This window comes from Ochotona princeps, chromosome 9 (assembly GCF_030435755.1).
Source record: "Ochotona princeps isolate mOchPri1 chromosome 9, mOchPri1.hap1, whole genome shotgun sequence".
NCBI lineage: Eukaryota > Metazoa > Chordata > Mammalia > Lagomorpha > Ochotonidae > Ochotona > Ochotona princeps.
The window spans coordinates 49958071-49970385 of record NC_080840.1 but is presented as its reverse complement, the minus strand read 5'-3'; positions in this window follow the sequence as shown (position 1 = coordinate 49970385).

Here is a 12315-nt window from a genome sequence, read left to right as displayed (position 1 = left end):
TCTGCATTTACCATGTTGGTACAGGGTCCCAAGACTTTGGGCACCCTCAAGCACTTTCCCAAGCCATAAGCAGGGAGCTGGATAGTGGAGCAGCGGGGCTACAAACCAGCACCCTTATAGAATCCTAGTGTTTGCAAGGGGAGCATTAGTCAATTGAGTCATTTCACTGGGCCCCTTAAGTTTCTTTCCAAGACAAATCTGCATTCATGGCTTAATCACCTCCTAAAATTCTCATCTTTTGGTACTATTTAGAGTTTAGATTTCAACACATGAATCGGCAGAGGAGCAACACAAATATGTAGACCCTAGAATCATGTCCATTCCAGCAAGGAGCACAATAGCAGCTACCTTATTTTGGCTCCGATTCAGTGGCGGGATCTCCTGTCCATGTGTTTCAGGTGCAGTTCTCATGCAGTTCTCAGGCAAAAAGTCACTCTCCTTCAGTTAGTGTGGGCATGTGATACTCTGACAGAGCTTTACCTCCAATCACAGAGCTACAGATGGGCAGGCAACCACTGTTTTTTACTTCCTCCAGTCTTAGGAATTCCTCTGCCTCTGGTTTCCAGGCATGGTTTCCAGGATATTTAAAGGGCCATAAGCAACTTCTCCTTTTCACTTTTCTCCCTTATTCCCTTTCAGAGAACCAGACTTCAAAGACTACAATATTCAAGAGCACCTGCATATATGAGATAAATTAGAAAGTATTCATGTATTTTCAGGGAAAGATAAATACTCAGAAAACATCTGAGACAATCTTGTGTGCACATCAGGCTGGACCTACAAAACACAACCTATAACACTTTTTTAAAATGCACAAGAACAAATAACCCAAGGCAGTAAACCATAGGGAAGGCATAATTTAATTCTGAGTTTCCACATTACTGAATTCATATCCCATCTTTCAACAACAACAAAAAAATCTAATAAAGCATATAAAGAAACAGAAAGTAAAGTTTATATAAAGTAAATAAATAAAATTTGTCCCTGAAACAGAACCAATGGGAGATCTATTAGTAAATACCTAAAATAATTGTCACAAAGATGTACAAAGAACTAAATGAAGATGCAGAGAAGACAAAGAAAATTACATGTAAATAAAATAGAAGTAGTATTAAAGAGATAGAAAACAAAAAGAAATACTGGAACTGAAATGTGTGATAGAAGAAAAAATCTTTAGAGGGATTCCAATGCAGCTTTCAGTAGGCAGAAGAAAGAATGTAAAATAAAAGTTAGCCAATATTAAGAACAGAAAAAGAGATTGAAGAACACCTAACAGAGCCTACAGGACAGCATCACACATACAAATAAATGTCTTATAGAAGCCCAGAAAGAAGACACAAGGAAAGGCATGGAAGGGGCAGGATATTTTAAAAATTAATAGTTAACAACTTGCCAAACTTCATGAAAGACAGGAATAAAAGCAACCAAGAAGTTCAAAAAACTCCATGATAAATTCTAAGAGACCCATAGCAAGATACAAGACAAGAAGAGACTCTTGAAAGCAGCAAGAGCGAAACAACCCATCATGTGCAAATCATCTTCAACACAATTATGAGAAGCTTTCTCACCAGTGGTAGGGAGTGGGCCAATACACTTGAATTTCCAAAAGAAGAAAAACTGTCAAATTCCCACATCAAAACAATGTTTTCCAAAAGTAAGTGGAAAATTAAGGCATTATTGAGCAAGCAAAAACAAAAATAGTTAATAGGTTTTAAAGTTAAACTCTATTAAACTGCTAGACCTGTCCAACAAAATGTACTCAAAGGAATACTGCAAAGTTAAATGCAGGATACTAAGCAAAAACCTGAAAATGTGTGGAGAAATAAATGAAGGAATAATGGTAAAGACATGGGCAATTGTAAGGCTAGTATTATTTCAATAATAGTTCATAGACCACTTTGTTTTTCACATGAATTAATAAACATCTTTTCAAAGAAAGCAATTCTTACTCTGAAAGTTAGTATTATTATAACTAAATGGTAACAAGATGTATTGTTCCCTGAATAATTAAGGTAGTAATGCATTTTAGATAATTACTGATTTATGCTTTGACATAAACATATATAAAGACATAATTTTGTAGCAGCAATACTGAAAAGGAAAGCAACAGAGTTGTAAAGGATCAATGTTTGTGTGCTGTTGAATCTAAGCTAATATAAATTCTAATTAGAGTGTTCTAACCTTACAATATTAATGTAATATCCATGTTAAGCACAAAGGCAAGAACTGAAGAAAACACATAAAAGGAAATAAAAACAGAAGTTAAATATTCCATTGGGAAAAAATCAAACAAACATGAAAGAATACAATAATCCAAGAAATAAGAGACAATGAAACTATAAAGCATTAGAAAATGATTAGAAAAATAACCAACAGGCCTGATGTGATGCCTCGATTGGCTAATCTCCTCCCCTTAAGCGTCAAGATGTCATATGGGCCCAGTTCATGTCCCAGTTGCTCCAATTCCTATCTAGTTCCTGCTTGTTGCCTGGAAAAACAGAGGAAGATGGCCCAATGCCTTGAGACCATGTACCTATATAGGAGACTCAGAAAAAGCTCCTGGCTCCTGGCTTTGGATTTGCTCAACTCCAGATGTTGAGGCCAGTTGGGAAGTGAACCAGCAGAAGAAAGATTTTTATCTCTGTCTCTCCTTAACTCTGTTAACCTGTCTTTCCAATTAGGATAAATAAATATTTAAAAAATAAAAATGATCAATATAAGTCCTTTCTTACCATTTATTAGTACAAATAGTAACAGATCACTCTAATCAAGAGACCCGGTATTGTGACCATTTGGAAAGTGCACCAGTGGGTGGAAGATCTCTCTTTTCCTCACCTTGTATCTGTGTAACTCTGACTTTCAAATAAACAAAAGATAAATAAATAAATAAAACTTTTTTTACAAAGTTCACAGAAGACATCATGTTCAATAGTGAAGCCAAATGCTTTTCCTCGAAGCAAGAATGACAAAAGGATGCCTGATCTACTCAACATAGTCCTGGAAGTTCTCCATGAGCCATCCAATGAGAAAAATAAATAAAAGCAATTCAAATCCAATATTTATGATATTAAATTGAATGCAGAAAGCGCTATAGATGCCACACAAAAAGTAACAAATCATGAACAATTCAAAACAAAGCACAGACATACAAAGTCCACATGTAGCCATTGCTTTTCTATCAGTGCTCAAAATGGAAATAACTAAGAAAATTTCCATTTACAATAGTATCAAAAAGAGCAAAATACTTTAGTTAATCAGGAAATGAAAAACCTATATAATCAAAGTTCCAAACATTTGTTAATTGTTTTGGCTGAAAATAATGGAATGCATAAATAAATTTAACAACACAATTCATACTTACGGATTGGAAATTTAATATTGTTAAATGTCACTTTCATTAATAGAATTATCTACATTTTCAACTCAGTACTTACAAAATCTAAGTAATATTTTTTAAAGTAACAGAAAAACCCTCCCTAAAATTTACATGATATCTCAGGGAACTCTAAATAACCAAAAGAACCTCTCTTTCACTCTCTCTTCTTTCTTTTTCATGATACAGTTCCACATGCTCAGGATTTCCCCTTCCACCCTCCCTACTTACCCTCCCCTGCCCACTGTTTTCCCCTATGTTATAACAATAGTATGATCCCTCAGCAACAGTCATAAGTCCATCATTCTGCTATTTAAGTGTATCCTAAAATTCCAGCATACTATTGTCAAGATATATTGAACACTTTCACTGGGAGTACCTCTTTTACTGTGGAGTAGAAATCCGCACTGTAATGTCTCTTCACTTCTCAGTATGCTGTCTCCATCACACAGTTTCTCCACATGAATATATCTATTGATCTTATATTAAACAATCTTACAAAAAACGAAACTGAAAAACTCACATGTCGTGGTAACAAAACTTACTGCACTGTTCCAGTATCAAAACAGTGTGCTAACAGTATAAAGATAAACATGCAAACAAATGGAAAAGTGCAGATAATCTAACAATAAGCCTCTCACTTGTATAGTCAAACGAGCTTTGACAAAGATTTGAAGGCCCCTAAATTGCAAGAGGCTGTCTTTTCAGGTCCAGCACAATGGCTCGGTGGCTAAACCCTCACCTTGCAGTGCCAGAATTCCGTAAGGGCATTGATTCATGTCCCAGCTGCTCTACTTCCCATCCAGCTCCCTGCTTATGGTCTGGGACAGTAAGAAAACAGCCCAAAGTCTTGAATTCCTGCAACTACATGGGAGACAAGAAAAAAGCTTCTGGCTCCTGGCTCCAGATGGGCTCAGCTCCTCCATTGCATTCATATGGGGGATAAAACAGTGGATGAAAGATCTTTCCTTCTCCTCTCTCCATGATCTGCCTTTCCAATGAAAATAAATAAGTGATGCTGGAAATGTGCATATCCATTCAAGTTCAGAACAAAGATGATAATAGACCTTATCGAACACCAGATGCAGAAATCATACCTAAGTGCAAATTCTAAAACCATAACTGCTCTTACTAGAAAGCACAAAGCTGGAACCTCAAGACACTGCATTTAATATGATCTGTTAGTTATGACATGAAAGCCAAAGGCAACAAAAGAAAATAAAACTCCAAGTAGATTCAAGGATGTAAAAAGTTATCTTTCAAATTTTACTATCACAAGAGTAAAAAGATTCAGAAAATGAAATAAAATGCTTACAAAATATATCTGTAGTGTCAGAAGAATTTGCAGAACATATAAGAAATCCTAAAACTCAACAGCAAAAGTAAACATATTTCAAAATTGAACAAAGGACTTGAATAAATGTATCTGCATTGGAAACACACAAATGACTAATCAGCTTATGAAAAAGAGGTACATAACAGACATATGAAAAAATGCTCAGGCCTGCTAGTTATTAGGGAAACTCAAATAAAAACCACATTGAGACTCCACCTAAGTCCAGTGAGAATGATCTACATTCAGAAATCTACTGAAAACACCTATTGCTGTATGTGTAGAGGGAAAGGCATCCTACTCCACTGTTGGTGGGAATGTAGAATAGTGCAGCCGCTATGGAAGTCAGTATGAAAAATGTTCAACTAAAAATTGATCTTCTGTATGACGCAGCTATCCCACTCCTGGGAATGCATGTAAATGAAGTGAAATCTGCACATGAGAAAGCAAGCTGCAACCCTATATTTATAACAACATAATCCACAATAACAAAAGCATGGAAACACTTCAGATACTCATCAAAAAAAAAAAAAAGGAGTGGATAAAGAAACTGTGGTAGGGCCCAGCGCGATGGCTTGGTGGCTAAAGTCCTCACCTTGAACATGCCAGGATACCATATGGGCGCTGGTTCTAATTTCAGCAACTCCACTTGCCATCCAGCCCCCTGCTTGTGGCCTGGGAAAGCAATCAAAGATGGCCCAAAGCCTTGGGATGCTGCACCTGCGTAGGAGACCTAGAGGAAGGTCTGGCTCCTGGCTTCATTTCAATGCAGCACCGACCATTGTGGTCACTTGGGGATTGAATCAGCGGTCAGAAAATCTTCCTCTCTGTCTCTTCTACTCTCCGTATATCTAACTTTTCAATAAAAATAAATAAATCTTTAAAAAAAATGAAACTGTGGTAAATCTACTTCATGAGATGCTACAAATCCATTAAAGGAATGGAATTTTATGATTTGCAACAAAATGTTCCCATATTAGAGACCATTATACTCAATGCCATAGTGTTATCAAGGAAGCAGAGAAATTGGGACACTTGTGTCAGAGAGCAGGCAAAATGGTGTAGGTTCTGCAAAAAAAAAAAAATTACTATTCCTCAAAAAAAAAAATTACAATATAATCCAGAATTCCACCTCTGAGTATTTACCCAAATGAACTGAAAGCGGGTCTCTTACAGATGTTTCTACACAGGTGTTCATAGTGACGTTATTCACAATGGATGCAACATGTAAAAACGGAAATCTCCATTAAAGATAAACAGATAACAAAATTAGATAGCAAAATAGGTAACACTTTCTGATCTTAGCAAGAAAATCTAATAAAGCTACAACGTGGATGACATTTGAGAATATCATGCTAAGTAAAAGATCAGTTACAGACAGATCTCTTATAACTTTACATAAACAGGTTCTTCAAGCTATCATAATGCAGGTACACAGGATAGATGGTGATTTCCTGAGGCCTGGGTGAAGTCATGGGGAGTTATTGTTCAGCGGGTATGGAGCATTAACTCTGCAGGATGAAGAGCGTTCTGAAGATGCTGGTGGTGATGACTACAGATAACAAGCACAGTTGACACCATTGAACTGTGTGCACTTTAAAATGGCTAAGCTACTATAGCTCAGTTTATATTTATCTCAAAAAATGATTAAAATCAAATTTTCTAACTTCACAATATTAAGAACAAAGCCTTGTTACTGGAAATCTGTCATTACAGAGAGAAGTGGGAAGGTGGATTCTGCGCTATTGGCACTCAAACAAAAATTCACACAATGTTCACACGTAAGGAGTTCCTTCCCACCAAAACTGTGCCTGGGAAGTCAAGAAATAGTCATCTTCAAGCCTTTAGAAAAGCAGAAATCCCATTCCTAAACAGTTCTGTATAGAATTTAATCTTAAACACTACAATAAATAAATAGAACAATGAAGAAGCATAATGATAGGGACATTTTCACAGTGGAAATATAATATGAGTTGCCCAAATATTTATTTAACATGTTTAAACATACCTGACAATTTAGGGGAATATCTGGTTTACTGATTATTTTATACTTTCATTCCTAAAATACTATTTATTACATTATAACTATTTTTCATCTTAAAGGAAGGGTGTGTTTTTCTTAAGATTTGCTTTAGGAATTTTAACATTTAACATGTAAATGCAAAATTATTTGGGTGACTTTTCCACAATTTCGGTCTTCCAAGAATATTTTGAAAGTGTAAGAAAATGGACTATGGAATCAACATGTGTTTAGATTCCAGGTTTAACAATCAAATAAGTGTAAGCAATGAACTTATGTCTCTTCCCCCTAGAGATTTTTTTAACCTACATAATCTGTATAAAATAATAGATATTTATTATGCACTTAAAATGTTTGGCTCAATAAGCCAACTTTTTGAATCTTATGTAAATGTTTATTAATTGTGAAAAATTAATAAATTCCAGCTACTTTCACAGTGCACTAGCACAATATTGGGTATCCAATAAATATTCTTGCATGAATGTTAAGAAAACACCTACCATGGTGAGAATATGAAGTGTTACACAAAATGAGCCATTTCCCCCAACCAACATTAGAGCTCCCTCTATGGTGCTTATTAGGCATTATATTCATTGGAAAAATTAACGTTGGAGCATCCAGAGGAAATAACTGCTTCACAGCCTGACACATAGCTCTCAATAAATGCTGTTCCAACAGTGGAATTTCAATTTCTTAAATGCAGGTTGCAACAAACTTGCAACAAAACACTTTCAAAGTAACCCCTTGGCCAAATTTTCACTCTTCCTAGTTGGACGAGAAAAACCTTTGAGAAAAATGAGGAAGGATAAATTCAAAGTAAGAAATTACACGACCTGAGATCTTATCTGCACATGTAAAGTCATTTTAATAAGTGCTTATGTAAAGAAGACGTTGTACAGGGCACAAAAAATGAAACCAGTTAACATTACTCTGATGTTTGAGAGTTTATGTTTAAGTACGTAAATCTGGCAAATGGTAAATTCTGAAGAATAAAGTTTACTGTAAACCCAAGAATTTCTAACTAGAATAATACAGATATGCATCCAGACATTTGGGGTGTCTAGAGCATATATCTGAATTTTTTATCCCAGTGCTGGCTACTCTGCTTCCAATCCAGATTCTTGTTACTGCATCCAGGGAGACAACAGCAGACAATGCTCATATGCTTGCATTCTTATCATTTACATAGGAAGTCATATGGAATTCCTGGCTATAATGTGGGCTAGCTATAATGTGGGCTAGGCGTGGCAGTTTCAGACAGCTGGGAAATGAAACAATGGATAGAAGATGTCTTCCCATCTGCTTTTCTGCTTTTAAAATAAAATGAAGATATCTTTTTTTAAAAAATATGCATACAAAAGAAGGAGATCCTAAAAACAAAGAAGCGTTTGAATTGGGTGTTCAAGATAGCTAGAACTGAAGTAGGAAGAAGATGGAGGTCAACCCTGTTGGAAGAAGCATAGCTGAACCACAGAGAGGAGAAAATGGAGATGTATCCAGCAAAGTTTCAGCTTCTTCATTGCATTTGTTGTGTGTGTTGAATAAATGAGTGAGGCAGAAAAATCAGGGTAACATATATTCTTTCTTGAGGAATCTGAATGCCAATCTGTACTTTTATTCAGTGATTTAGTAGAGTGCAAAATGGGTTGAGGTTAGGAAGGAATCCATGGCAAAAACTAAAAGTGTCAAATGAAGGAACTGAAAGGAAGAGAGACAGATGTGATCTATAAAATCTCCCTGTTACCACTTAGCAACTAACCGGCTAAAAGGGTTCAAAAAGAAATGTGAAGATGAATGTTCATCATTAGACCGTCAACCTCTGGCCAGCAGATGAACTGTCCCCTGTGACTCCTATTTTACCACAAGCCTCTGATTTCTTGGAATTTTTGATAAAATTAAGTCTCTTGATGATAAAACTCACAAATTCCGATATCTACTACTCCCCTGATGGCATGACGTCTCTCTGACAGTGTCGGGAATGGAGACTTTCTTCTACAACTCCTGATACAAATCAGAGCCAATGTGACCACATCTGAATGATTGGTCTCCAAGTCTAGCGCCTGAGTATTGTGCCCATTGTTTCATGTTCATAACAGAAAATCAATCATCAAATTAGTGCTTTTCTGATAAATAGACAAACTTCTGGGTAAGCCAGGGGAAAGGGACAATGGCTCAGTGGCTAACTCCTTGCCTGTCGAGTGCCACGATCCCATATGAGCTCCTGTTCGTATCCTGGCTTACTCCACTTCCCATCCTGCTTCCTGCTCGTGCCCTGGGAAAGCAGTCAAAGCTGGCACAAATCCTTGGAACCCTGCACCTGCATGGGAGACCCAGAAGAAGCTCTTGGCTCCTGGTTTCTTATCGGCTCAGCTCTGGCTGGGGAAGCCACTTGGGGAGTGAACCAGTGGATGGAAGATCTTTGCCTCTGTCTCTCCTTCTCTCTTTAAATCTGCCTTTCCAATAAAATTAATAAATCTTTAAAAAAAATCACTTCTGAGGTATTTCACAAGTATTACAAAATTAAAATGTCCAGAAAAGTATTCACTTTTTTTTACCCAAAACCTGTTATATGCCTGTCACCAATATATTTGGCCACTATGTAGCAAATCCTATAAGAGGATGCACTGTATTAGTCCTGTTTTGTCTCTCTCAATGATAACCACAATTATCATCTACCCAGTATTGCTGTGATCACTGCAAACAAACCCCTTGCCGTCTAGTCTCAACTTCCTCAAACCTGCTTGTTCTATGCCAAATACAATGATTTATCTTAAATGTAAATATGAAAATTCATATTACTTGAGAACTGTCAATGGCTTCAATTTTAAAATGAAAGTGCTGATTCTTGATTCTAAAGCCCTGGTATGGACATCTACATCACTACATTATGACTGACTGCACTTTATCTCAATCTTCCCCCCTCTGAAAGCTTTCCCACTGTCCAAGGATGAACAAGCACAATAGCTAATTGTGTACTTCTATGATGTGAATTCATTCTCGCAAGAATGCCATCAAATGAAACTCTCCAGAGGGGGTATTCAAGAGGGAAACTTGTAGAATAGCTGATGGGTTAAATCCAAAGTCTATCTAACTCCAAAACATTACAGCACAATGTTTCTCTACATTTCCCTGTACTCATATTTGCAATGTTTGCTGATTTGAAAATGCTTTAAGATTTAATTATTTATTTAAATAACAGAGGGAGAGAGAGATGGGATTGGGCTACACCAGTGACAAGAGCCAGGAGGTCCACCTGGGTCTCTCCTGTCATGGTGAGAATTAATGTATTTGTGCCAAAGTCTTCTGCTCTCCAAGTGCATTAGAAGAAAGCTGGAATGGACATAGAGCAACCAAGACTAGAGCCAACACTCCTGTTTAGAATGAGAGCATCACAAATGGGGGCTTAACCCACATCAGCACAACACCTACCTCTGTTCTCTGATTTTATAGCAGCCCAGGTTGAGTCTATCACATCCCTCTCAATATTATCTTCATGTGTGCCTAGATGTGTGTCATTATATCCCAATCTCCTGAAATTCTGAAGCCATAGTTATCTCCTCAGTTCCAATACCCAGTATTAACATCTTTTATGCACCCCTTTATTTCTCCAGTCATGTGTTATTGAATTAAATAATATAATAGTGAAGATAATTTTTGTAATTTAAGAAATACTAAAATTTAAAGCAGTTATAAACATAAAGTCATTTTATAGTACCTTTTAAGTACCACTTATATCTGAGACATATAGTATATAAAGAAAAAATATTTGCTATTTACCATTTATAGCTCATGGATTTTGACTGCTAAAGGAGACAATATATTTTTAAAACTTGGTACGAGTAGTAGGTCAATGTTCTCAGCAAAGTTTTCCAGTTGGATTATTAATAGAATTTCATTTGAATTCACATCATCCTTGGCCAATGCCATGCTTTCCTTCTTGAAGTCTCTAAAAAAAATATTTGGAATCATAAGTCTTGCCAATAATGGAAACTTCCCAGGTAGTTGAGGTAGAAACTTCTGAGGGAAAATAATCTCCTAGGAATCTTCCAAATTTTGTGTAGTTGACCTTAACTTTCTATTGATCAGATATAAGTGTTAGAGTGAGTTCTAAAAGACACATTTTTGACAAAATTTGAAAGACAGAGAGCAAAATACAGGTATTGTATCATTTGAGATTGGAGAAATTGAAAATGGATAGCCTGGAGTGGTAATTTTCAAGAGATAGGTTTCTATATTCAAATATTTTTACAGTGCCTGTGGAATACATATGGAACTACTACCCTAGGCTCTTTTTCTGGAATTGCTCCTTGTTCTCCTCCTCCTCCTTTCCACAGGGTAGTCTCAGGGACAACCATTTCTCTGCACCACAAAGAACAGAGGATGAGAAGATTAATTCTGGATGGAATCTGAGTCAATAAAAAGCAACCACTGCACATGGCTCAGAGAGGGAGGAAGCGAGGAGGACACAAGGGTGACAGGGTAGGAGGGAGGGTGGGAGACCCTACGCTAGAGAGCAGAACTTGAAACATGTTTTCCACCACCTAAACTCAGGAAGATAGAAAATGAGGAGACCAACAGATGGGGGTGAAGGGGAAAGAAACAAAAGCACAGGCAAGAAAAAAGATGAAACACATGGAGAGAATCATGATGCTCTCAAGTCTGATTCCAGGTCATTGCTAAGGCCTAAGAGCATTGTTACGGATAGGTCCCATACAACAAATCTGCATCCTGCTAATCCAATTTCCTTTGTGTTTAGGCTAATTAAGATAAGGTTTTTCTTATTCACACACAAATGACAAATTCCATGTAAATACAATTATTACACAGAAAATCAATAGGTGTAGAGGGGATGAGGAGCAAGATTACAGAACGGTAGACAAAGGAAGATATCAGTGCAATACATGGAAGAATTATATAATAACAAAAGAAGTCCATAAACCTACTGCAGTGTGAGCTTGCTGTCCCTGGAAACGTTAAAGCAAAGCTGAATCTTGAATAGATAAAAACGTAATGTAGAAAGATTTCTGCTTTCTGGGAAACTGGATGAGATAACTATAGGCTCCATCCTAGAGTGATACTCCATGAAGTCTCGTTAGGTAAATTTCTAGCCATCTTAAGATCCTATGGCACTTACCTCAGATATGAAGTTATGCTCTGGATTTGCTACTGCCCAAATGTCTCCATCCCCATCTCCGATATTTAAGTTCTGACCTATCACCATTCTAACACACAGGTGCTTGTTGCAATAGGATGCAGCCACTGTAAACTTCAAGATGATGTTGGGAACTGAGAAGGAACTGGTAACATGACATTTCAGGAGTGGTCTTACAATGGGAAGCACAGGATTTACAGAAGAAAAAAGCTGGTTCACAAGCAGTTGAGGGAGGCACCATCTAGAGAAATCATCTGCATCAAGGTGGTGCCAGGAACACAATAGGAGCTTAAGAAAGACTTTGACTAAAAAGAGTGATGAGTAAACACATAAATAAGTGAAAAATGGGTGCAGAGATTTGGACAAGAAAATGTAACAGGATCCTGACTACAGAAATTGGGATTACTTTCAGAGCTCAGAATAATTAATTGAGAAAT